Source organism: Schistocerca cancellata, chromosome 3 (assembly GCF_023864275.1).
Source record: "Schistocerca cancellata isolate TAMUIC-IGC-003103 chromosome 3, iqSchCanc2.1, whole genome shotgun sequence".
Taxonomy (NCBI): Eukaryota; Metazoa; Arthropoda; class Insecta; order Orthoptera; family Acrididae; genus Schistocerca; species Schistocerca cancellata.
This window is the reverse complement of record NC_064628.1, coordinates 887,317,469-887,328,079: the sequence shown is the minus strand read 5'-3', so window position 1 is coordinate 887,328,079 and position 10,611 is coordinate 887,317,469.

Below are 10,611 nucleotides of genomic sequence, written 5' to 3'. Positions count from 1 at the left end.
TTTAGGCAATCAGAAAAAGGGCATGAAGGAATATAAGAAACATAACTGAAATAGCAACTGCAGAAGTCCTTGTGGAATCAAGAAGTAAGAGAAGCAACAGCAAAATGAATGAGGACAAAGAAGTGGTAAAGAAGACTATCAAATGGGTCTAAACAGATTATTTGAGGTATTTCAATGTATCTATCCAGGAGTTCCCATTTAACGAAGTTTACTGGAAAAGAGAGGTGACTTTTCCGTTCTAGTTATTCATAGACGTACAAGGACGCAACCAGAACACCAATCATTATGTGAGGTGACACACTGGTTGAAACATACGTTTTAGAGGGGTATTATTCAGATTGCATCCTGTTTGAACATTCTGTGCTTTCCCTCACTCAGCCCAAACACATCAGGGTTTGATTCCTTAAACAAGTACACTGTAGATTCTGTAACTCATCGTTGTTCCAGTCCGAGTTTGTGTCCCCAAGTCCCTAGCTCGACAGCCAGTTCCTCTAAATAACTGATTCCTAGGAAATAGATTCAGTTCTCTATAGCCTCCAAGCCTCGTACTCTACACTAATTACAGGTGTTAAATGATTAATCAAGAGTAGCCATGGCGATGTGGGGCAGTATGAAGAGGACGCACAACAAACCTAACAATGGGAAGAGCTCGATAGTTGATATATATAATTCACAACAAACCTAACAATGGGAAGAGCTCGATAGTTGATATATATAATTCACCACAGGTTTACTGTTAGGTAACAAGTATTCTGAAGTGTCGATAAGGCTGCACTACTACTGATTGCTGTGGCCTTCAGTCTCAAGGGCAGTTTGATGCAGCTTTCCGTGCTGGTTAATTCTGTGTAGACATTTCATTCCTATATAAGTACTGCAACCTACATCACCCGCCCAGCTTGCTGCGCCTGACAGGTTGCGCTGTCAAGCTACCGTGACTAGAGTAGCCAGGTAGTTAGCCCGTAGTTCATTTATCGCAACGGTGGGGGCAGCACAATGAATAGATAGAACTTTAGTTAGATTGAAAAAAAATTGCCAACTGGCGAATACATGCTGGTAACGAAACAGAGCACACTTGCTACTTAAGTATATATCTCCCTCTACATATCCTGTCCTCCTCTACGCCTTCTTTTCGGTAAGCTGTGCCACAAATTTCTTATTTTCCACATTGCACATTCCATGGAGTACTGTGCCGGCCGCGGTGGTCTAGCGGTTCTGGCGCTGCATTCCGGAACCACGGGACTGCTACGGTTGCAGGTTCGAATCCTGCCTCGGGCATGGGTGTGTGTGATGTCCTTAGGTTAGTTAGGTTTAAGTAGTTCTAAGTTCTAGGGGACTTATGACCTAAGATGTTGAGTCCCATAGTTCTCAGAGCCATTTGAACCATGGAGTACTGTATCATCAGTTATTGGATCTGCCAATCTGGTCTTCAGTATCCTTCTGTTCACTGGTCAACAAATACAAAAATAAAAACATAACCTACAAAAATACCTCCAGATATTTATAAGGGCGTCAAAAGACTGATATGAGGAAGAGATGGGTGCTACGCTGGAACATGACACCGTGTTACATAGTTAACAGCATAGACTAACAGGTAGCTGTTCATCTTCTGTCCAAGTAAGTTATGAAGATAATTTACGGCTCACGAACAGTAAACGTTACATTCTTCACGTGACGCTCCTCTTATTCCTCTCAGTACGTGACCTCCCAGTGGAAAACGCTCCACCATTTTAGCGGTTATCCTACAAGTTAGAGCACAGTTTACATGCCGCGAAACGGCCCAAATGTATAGGAAATACGTCTCGTAGTGCATTATAAACGAAATCACTCCCCCCCCCCCCCCCCCCCACTCTAGTAATTGGGTGCGCACGCGCGCTTGTGTGTATGTGTGTGTGTGTGTGTGTTTGACCATCTCCTCGTCACCATCACCGACGCGCAAGTCGCCCAGTGTGTGGCCGGCATAGGTGTACAAATTCCCCTTGCAGCCTGCTTGCCCCTAGCTCCTCTGAAACCATTCATGCAGTTCAGCCTGCCGCGACGTAAACACAAGAGTGCGCATGTACTGAGGCATAGTGGGTAATGCGGCCGACTTGGGCTCCCGCACTCCCGGGCTACCTGGGTTCCCGCAGGCCTGCCAAGCTTCACGGGACCCGCCCAGCTTGCTGCGCCTGACAGGTTGCGCTGTCAAGCTACCGTGACTAGAGTAGCCAGGTAGTTCATTTATCGCAACGGTGGGGGCAGCGCAATGAATAGGTAGAACTTTAGTGAGACTGAAAAAAAAATTGCCAACTGGCGAATACATGCTGGTAACGAAACAGAGCACACTTGCTACTTAAGTATATATCTCCCTCTACATATCCTGTCCTCCTCTACGCCTTCTTTTCGGTAAGCTGTGCCACAAATTTCTTATTTTCCACATTGCACATTCCATAGAGTACTCTATCATCAGTTATTGGATCTGCCAATCTGGTCTTTAGTATCCTTCTGTTCACTGGTCAACAAATACAAAAATAAAAACATAACCTACAAAAATACCTCCAGATATTTATAAGAGCGTTAAAGGATTGATATGAGGAAGAGATGGGTGCTACGCTGGAACATGACACCGTGTTACATAGTTAACAGCATAGACTAACAGGTGGCTGTTCATCTTCTGTCCAAGTAAGTTATGAAGATAATTTACGGCTCACGAACAGTAAACGTCACATTCTTCACGTGACGCTCCTCTTATTGCTCTCAGTACGTGACCTCCCAGTGGAAAACGCTCTACCATTTTAGCGGTTATCCTATAAGTGAGAACACAGTTTACATGCCATGAGACGGCCAAAATGTATAGGAAATACGTCTCGTAGTGCATTATAAACGAAATCACCCCCTGCCCCCCCCCCCCCCCCCCCACTCAAGTAATTGGGTGTGCACGCGCGCTTGTGTGTATGTGTGTGTGTGTGTGTGTGTGTGTGTGTGTGTGTGTGTTTGACCGTCTCCTCGTCACCATCACCGACGCGCAGGTCGCCCAGTGTGTGGCCGGCATAGGTGTACAAATTCCCCTTGCAGCCTGTTTGCCCCTAGCTCCTCTGAAACCATTCATGCAGTTCAGCCTGCCGCGACGTAAACACAAGAGTGCGCATGTACTGAGGCATAGTGGGTAATGCGGCCGACTTGGGCTCCCGCACGCCCGGGCTACCTGGGTTCCCGCAGGCCTGCCAAGCTTCACGGGACCCGCCCAGCTTGCTGCGCCTGACAGGTTGCGCTGTCAAGCTACCGTGACTAGCGTAGCCAGGTAGTTAGCCCGTAGTTCATTTATCGCAACGGTGGGGGCAGCGCAATTAATAGGTAGAACTTTAGTGAGATTGAAAAAAAAATTGCCAACTGGCGAATACATGCTGGTAACGAAACAGAGCACAAGTGCCGCATGGGAAACGTTTTCGTGTGTTTATGAGGCCGCTTCAAATAAATCGGTAGGTGTGTCTCAATGCAAACTACGTAAAAGGCTCTTAAGTACTTATTCGGGAAACTCAGGTATGTTACGACATGTGTGCAAATTTGACAAGCAGTTCCCTCACTCCGCAAATATCTTGAAATAGGACAAAAATTTAGTGTCCGAAAAGTGCGTCGAAATGTGTGCTGAGGACCTGAGACCATTTAGCAGTATAGAGGGAGAAGGATTTCTTGATTTAGAGCAGACACTGATCGACATAGGTAAAAAATATGGCTCAGTTGATATTAAAAATATTATGCCTTCCCGAGTGACAGTTGCTAGGAACGTTCAAACCTTAGCTGATAAAGTGCGCAGCAAAATGCTCCCAGATATAGTGCATGCGATTCGTTCTGGTATATGTGCCAGTACAATTGATCTATGGACAGACAATTACAAAGGGGTGCATTTCATATGCGTGACAATGCATTACATAAATTCAGACTGGCGTTTGAATAAATATGTACTGATGTGCTCTGCGTTTCCTGACTACACAAAAAGTGGCTCGAATATTCGAAACGCAAGCCAGGTGCCATTACAAAGACGTGGCTGGTTTACCTTTCGCAACATAATGATTGCCGATCCGACTTAATTGCAGATTGGGAGGCGGTAATCCGGGCAAATCCAGCGAATCTAAAAATTCCGTAGGATTATTGACTACATCATCTTGGTTAGTAACGGAATAAACCGACTTGTATGTCATCAATTCGCCAGGTATCATATTTTGAATCTGAAAATTCATTTCGTTAACATCAAGGATTTTTCCAGCCAATACAACGCGTTCGCTCAACCAAAAATGGTTTGCAACTGTTAAACGAAATTTGCTGTGAGCGAATTGCCAAACACGATGACTGTGAATGTGTCAGACATCTCTCAAATTCCAAAAAGATCATAGATATAAAGATGCACATGGAAATATTCAAAAACCTTCTCCATGGAAACATGCGTAAATGAGCCAACTTTCATGGTAACCCGCAAACGATGTCAAAATCTTTTGTAAGGAACTCTGTTCCATGCACTGTCCGAAATATTACGTAGACAATGATGTTCCTCTTGATGGTCAAGTGTGCAAAATTTCTTCAAGATCGGAATAAAACTATGGGTTGGTGTAGAAGTGGGTAAGTAAAGTACCCTCCGCCATGCACCGTTCAGAATTTTAAGCAGACAGCGCCCTTCATCCTGCTTTGAATATCAAGCGTGCCAAATTTCATCAACATCGGAATAAAAACGTACAATTTGTTGAATTCAGTTAGGTAAAGTAACCTTTGCCATGCACCCTACGAAATTTTACATAGACTGTGAACTTCCTCTTGGTTTCAAGGCATAGTGTGCAAAATTTCATCAAGATTGTATGCAATACAAACACACGGACACAATGAAAACGCACTTTCAGTTTTCCTCAAATTTTCCCACTTTTCAGTCGATTTTCCAAAAATTTTATTTCATAAGAACCTTGTCCTGAGAATTACGAACACAACAAAAAAAAATTAGCCGAATTGGTCCAGCCGTTCTAGAGTTTTACGCTTATCAACACATTTGGCAATTCATTTTTATTTGTATAGATAATAAGCCCGAAATGTAAGAGTAAAGGTAGAGCGTACAAATAAAACTCAATATTTTTTGACCCGAAATTAATATATATATAATTATATTATTATTATTATTAAATTAATAATATAATTAATGATATATATATATAATTATTATTAATATTATATAATATTAATATATTAATATATATAATAATATTAATAATATATATATATATAATTAATATATATATATAGGGGTTTATCTTTTGGTGCTCAAGTAAAATAAAAACTTTTAATTAATGTTCATAATACGACAATGACGCGCGCAGACTAAACGGCTCCGTAGCGTAGCTCAGAAGTAATATGGGCAGGCAAGCCAGTTTCCAGCAGCCTGCCCCGGTTGGGTTCTGCTTGGCTTGGCTGGGAGTGAAGCAGCCTGCCCGTTCTGTTGACAACGCGCGGCGGCCTGCCCGCCTGGCCACCGGGCAAGCATGGGCGGGTTAAAAGCGGAACATGTGCACCACTGGTGTGGCGTCGACTAAAATAAGGCTTGCAACCCGGCGCCCAAACTTCGCCGGATGGGGATCAATGCCACACGATTTCATTTCTTGTGCGTGTGCATAAATTCAGAAAATTAATTGACTTTACTACGTCACACAAACAAAAATAACGCAGATTATACGGTTTTAGTACGGTGAGTAATATACGAGGGTGGTTTTATGAGTCTCGTAATTTCCATGAAAGAATAAAACAATTTTGTTGGGCCCTCGTGGTTGGTAAGCTTCATTATTCCAAGGATAGTATAAAGAATTCCAACAGCGTGCAATTCATTGTTGAGAGCCACCTGAATTGCTCAATGTGTACACTGCGACTGAAAATGGGCAATACCGAGCTTCATGCTATTATTAAACATTTTCATTGGTAGGGTTGATCTGCCGCACAAAGTAAAACATAATTACATGAAGTTCACGCAGACTGTGTACCACCATTGAAGACCATTTACTTTTGGATTTGTTAATTCAAACGTCATTGGACAAACACCAAAACTGGAAGACGAAGCTCACTTCAGCTCTCAAGTTGACGTCACCACAGAGGAAACCACTGACAAAATCCATGCTATGGTAATGCAATGCTGCGAATATAAGTTGTGACATTCCTGAGACTGTAGGCATATCAACTGAGCGAGTGCATAATATCCTGCATGCATAATTCCCTATGAAGAAACTGTGTGCGAGATGGGTGCCGCGATTGCTCACAGTTGACCAATTTCACATCTGGCACAACATTTCAACACAATGTCTGGCGATGTTTAATTGCAATCCGCGAGACTTTTGCAGCGATTTGTGACTTTTAATGAAATCTGGGTCATCATTATACACCAGCGTCATAACGGTAGTTAAAACAATGGAGAAAGTGCATCGCAAAGTCAGACCATTTTGTCACCTTAAGGTGATGGCCATTGTTTTTTGGGATTTCCTCACAGATTACCTGGAAACTGGCAGAACCGTTACTGGACCCTATTATGCTCCATTGCTGGATTATTTGAAACTTGAGTTGGCTGAAAAAAAGGCGAAAGTACATACGCAAAAATTGTTCTCGTTGACCTGGGTAATGCACCATCCCGCACACCAGAGATAAAAATGGCGAAAGTGCATGAAATGGGCTTTGAAATGGTTCCTCATTCACCCTATTCACGCGACAAAGACCCAAGTGACTTCTTCTGTCCGACGGAATAAAAAAAGCAGGAGGTTCGCTGGTCCGAGTGACTGTTCCTTAAAACAGATTATGTCAAGAAATAAGGTGAGTTGTTTACAAAACAAATATTTTTTCTTGACTTTTTGCCAGACGTCAAACCACCATCATATAACCTGGGAATAGTGTATTGTTTCGTCAGGGTCTACCGTATCTTCCTTCGTTGTCGGCGTTGCCGTTGCGTGAGGCACCATTATATCAAGTGGAAAGGCGCGTCGATCTTAGAGCATGAGATATGGTAACCTTAAATCATTGACAACACACAACGGTCACGGTAGCACCTGATTCCAGAATAGCTGCAGCAGTTAGGATCTACGAACTACCCCATTCTTGAACAGGTCCCCAAAACGTAACTCGTAACGAGATTCCTTCGAAGCAAATTGTCATAACGATCGTCTATAAAGGCTTCGTACAACAATAAGAAATGTTTCAGTTTGTGGAATAATAACAGATACGACCAAACTGCCTTGTTTCTTCTGTTTTATTTAACGTAACTTAGTTCACAGTTTTATTTCGCATTCACCACTCATTCACACTCTGATGTGGAGTATATGCGAGTGCCTGAACCCTAACCCAAGTTTCATCGAAACCCTTTGACAAACAGTTTTGGTTGCTCGTCACCAACAGTAAATGGTAATGATACAGTATTTTGTAATTGACTCTTCCAGTTTAGCCACCGTCTCTACGAATGTTTGTTAGGCGTAAGACAATTACACACTTTTCTCTCCGATCCGCAATTTTTAAGAGTTCGCGTAAAAGTTAACGTTTTTCTCCTTTTTATAAACTGGAGCCCGCTCTCCGCGATATAATTAAAAAAAAAAACTGTCTCAATACCGCGTCCCTCGTGAGATGCGCATAGATTTATCTCGGAATTGACCGCCCTGTAGGTGTACTCAATTTAATGACCACACTTCGCTATCCGCGGTTTCGTGTAACTAAATGTCCTTTTGTTACTCTGCTCGTATACCGTAGTTATTTAAAACTCTCTCCTATATTTTTTACAACGCACAATTAGCACTTGTTTACTTGTTTCTTCTAAGGAGTAAACGAAAACAATTACACCGTACCATCGGCTTCGTCGATACAAAGCAAAACACCTCAATATGCCCAGTTTTACCTCCTCTTATAGGATCGGTTACCTTACTCATTAATTTACTACATATTATTTCCAATAACACTAAACAGGTATCGCCGTTATATTTTAATTGTATTCAAAAGCATGTTATTATTATTGTGACCGACCAAATCGTAACAAATCGCGCGGCGTGCGTTTTTAACGATGTTTTACACTCGCCCAGCCTTTATTCATGCAATATTATATATAAATATACAGACAGGACCGAAAGATCGATCTCTCTACCGTAACCAATAGAGGCAAATACGCCATTCAAGTTCCGTTGCATTTATCTTGTATTGTAACAAGGGGGCTTGATAACACACCACGGAATGACTACGACGGAAACGAATATGACCCGTGACAATCTAGTACCCACGATCCAAGTGCAGTGTTCCCAAAATCAACTTCTTCTATGACCATGTTACCTGTACAGCCTCTGAAACCGCTGCGTCACGCGAGCCGTCACTCGGAAACACGTTTTTCTCTCGCGCGTAATTAAATCGACCCGTTAGCGGGTTAGACCTCGAGCCACGCTGGGCCCAGAGAAAGCACGGGAGTGGGGAGGTGGAGTCATTACCGCCATCGGAAAGTTTTGGGCTGCCGTTCTGGCACAGCAGCAATTCGTGCGGCAGCAGCCTATTGGGCAGAGAGATGGGCAGGGAGGGGGAGGCGGGGGTTAAACGGGGAACGACTTTCTGTGCCATTTCCCGTAATGGGCCGTCCCGCCGGGCCTATCCATCGCGCACGTCGCTTTTAGTGCCGTGTCAATGGTCCGTTACATGACAAATCCCTCGCCAGCGCCTGCACCGTGGCAGGTAGGCTGGCCCGCAGAACAAGGTGATCGCGTGCAAACTGGAAAGAAGCGAGAGAACAGGAGGCCGGAAATAACGACCCCGTCCAAACCAACCTATCTGTGAATCATCCTCCCCTCCAGTGAGCATGACATTAATCTGCCACTATCGTCTCAATGAAAACGTCCTACGACTCAATCATTCTTTAACTCGCACAGGTTGGCGCACGGAGAACCTCCCACGAGTACTAGACTGCTCACTGTCGCCGGCCAGTTGTCATCTGTTGTTTCGAGTCGGTTAAGGCCTGTGGTCCGGTTTTACAGAGAGTACTCTACTGCATTGGCGGCTCCTTACTTAGCTTGCATTTATCGCGAATCTCTTGCCCAACGTAAAGTCTCGAGCGACTTCAAAAAAGCGCAGGTGACGCCTGTATATAAGAAGGGTAGAAGGACGGATCCTCAACATTACAGAACAATATCCTTAACATCGGTTTGTTGCAGGATTCTCGAACATATTCTCAGTTCGAATATAATCATATTCCTTGAGACAGAGAAGTTGCTGTCCATGCATCAGCACGGCTTTAGAAAGCATCGCTCCTGCGAAACGCAAGTCGCCCTTTTTTCACATGATATCTTGTGAACCATGGATGAAGGGTATCAGGCGGATGCCATATTCCTTGACTTCCGGAAAGCGTTTGACTTGGTGCCCAGCTGCAGACTCCTAACTAAGGTAGGAGCATATGTGAGTGGCTCGAAGACTTCTTAAGTAATAGAACCCAGTACGTTGTCCTCGATGGTGAGTGTTCTTCGGCGGTTTGGGTATCATCTGGAGTGCCCCATGGAAGTGTGGTAGGTCCACTATTGTTTTATATCTAAAAGGTTCAAATGGCTCTGAGCACTATGGGACTTAACATCTATGGTCATCAGTCCCCTAGAACTTAGAACTACTTAAACCTAACTAACCTAAGGACAGCACACAACACCCAGCCATCACGAGGTAGAGAAAATCCCTGACCCCGCCGGGAATCGAACCCGGGAACCCGGGCGTGGGAAGCGAGAACGCTACCGCACGACCACGAGATGCGGGCTGTTTTATATCCACATAAATGATCTTTTGGATAGGGTGGATAGCAATGTGCGGTTGTTTGCTGATGATGCTGCGGTGTACAGGAAGGTGTCGTCGTTGAGTGACTGTAGGAGGATACAAGATGACTTGGACAGGATTTGTGATTGGTGTAAAGAATGGCAGCTAACTCTAAATATAGATAAATGTAAATTAATGCAGATGAATAGGAAAAAGAATCCTGTAATGTTTGAATACCCCATTAGTAGTGTAGCGCTTGACACAGTCACGTCGATTAAATATTTGGGCGTAACATTCCAGAGCGATATGAAGTGGGACAAGCATGTAATGGAAGTTGTGGGGAAGGCAGATAGTCGTCTTCGGTTCATTGGTAGAATTATGGGAAGATGTGGTTCATCTGTAAAGGAGACCGCTTATAAAACACTAATACGCCCTATTCTGGAGTACTGCTCGAGCGTTTGGGATCCCTATCTGGTTGGATTGGGGGAGGATGGTTCAAATGGCTCTGAGCACTATGGGCCTCAACTGCTGTGGTCAAAGTCCCCTAGAACTTAGAACTACTTAAACCTAACTAACCTAAGGACATCACACACATCCATGCCCGAGGCAGGATTCGAACCTGCGACCGTAGCGGTCGTGCGGTTTCAGACTGTAGCGCCTTTAACCGCTCGGCCACTCCGGCCGGCCAATTGGGGGAGGACATAGAAGCAATTCAGAGGCGGGCTGCTAGATTTGTTACTAATAGGTTTGATCATCACGCGAGTGTTACGGAAATACTTCAGGAACTCGGGTGGGAGTCTCTAGAGGAAAGGAGGCGTTCTTTTCGTGAATCGCTACTGAGGAAATTTAGAGAACCAGCATTTG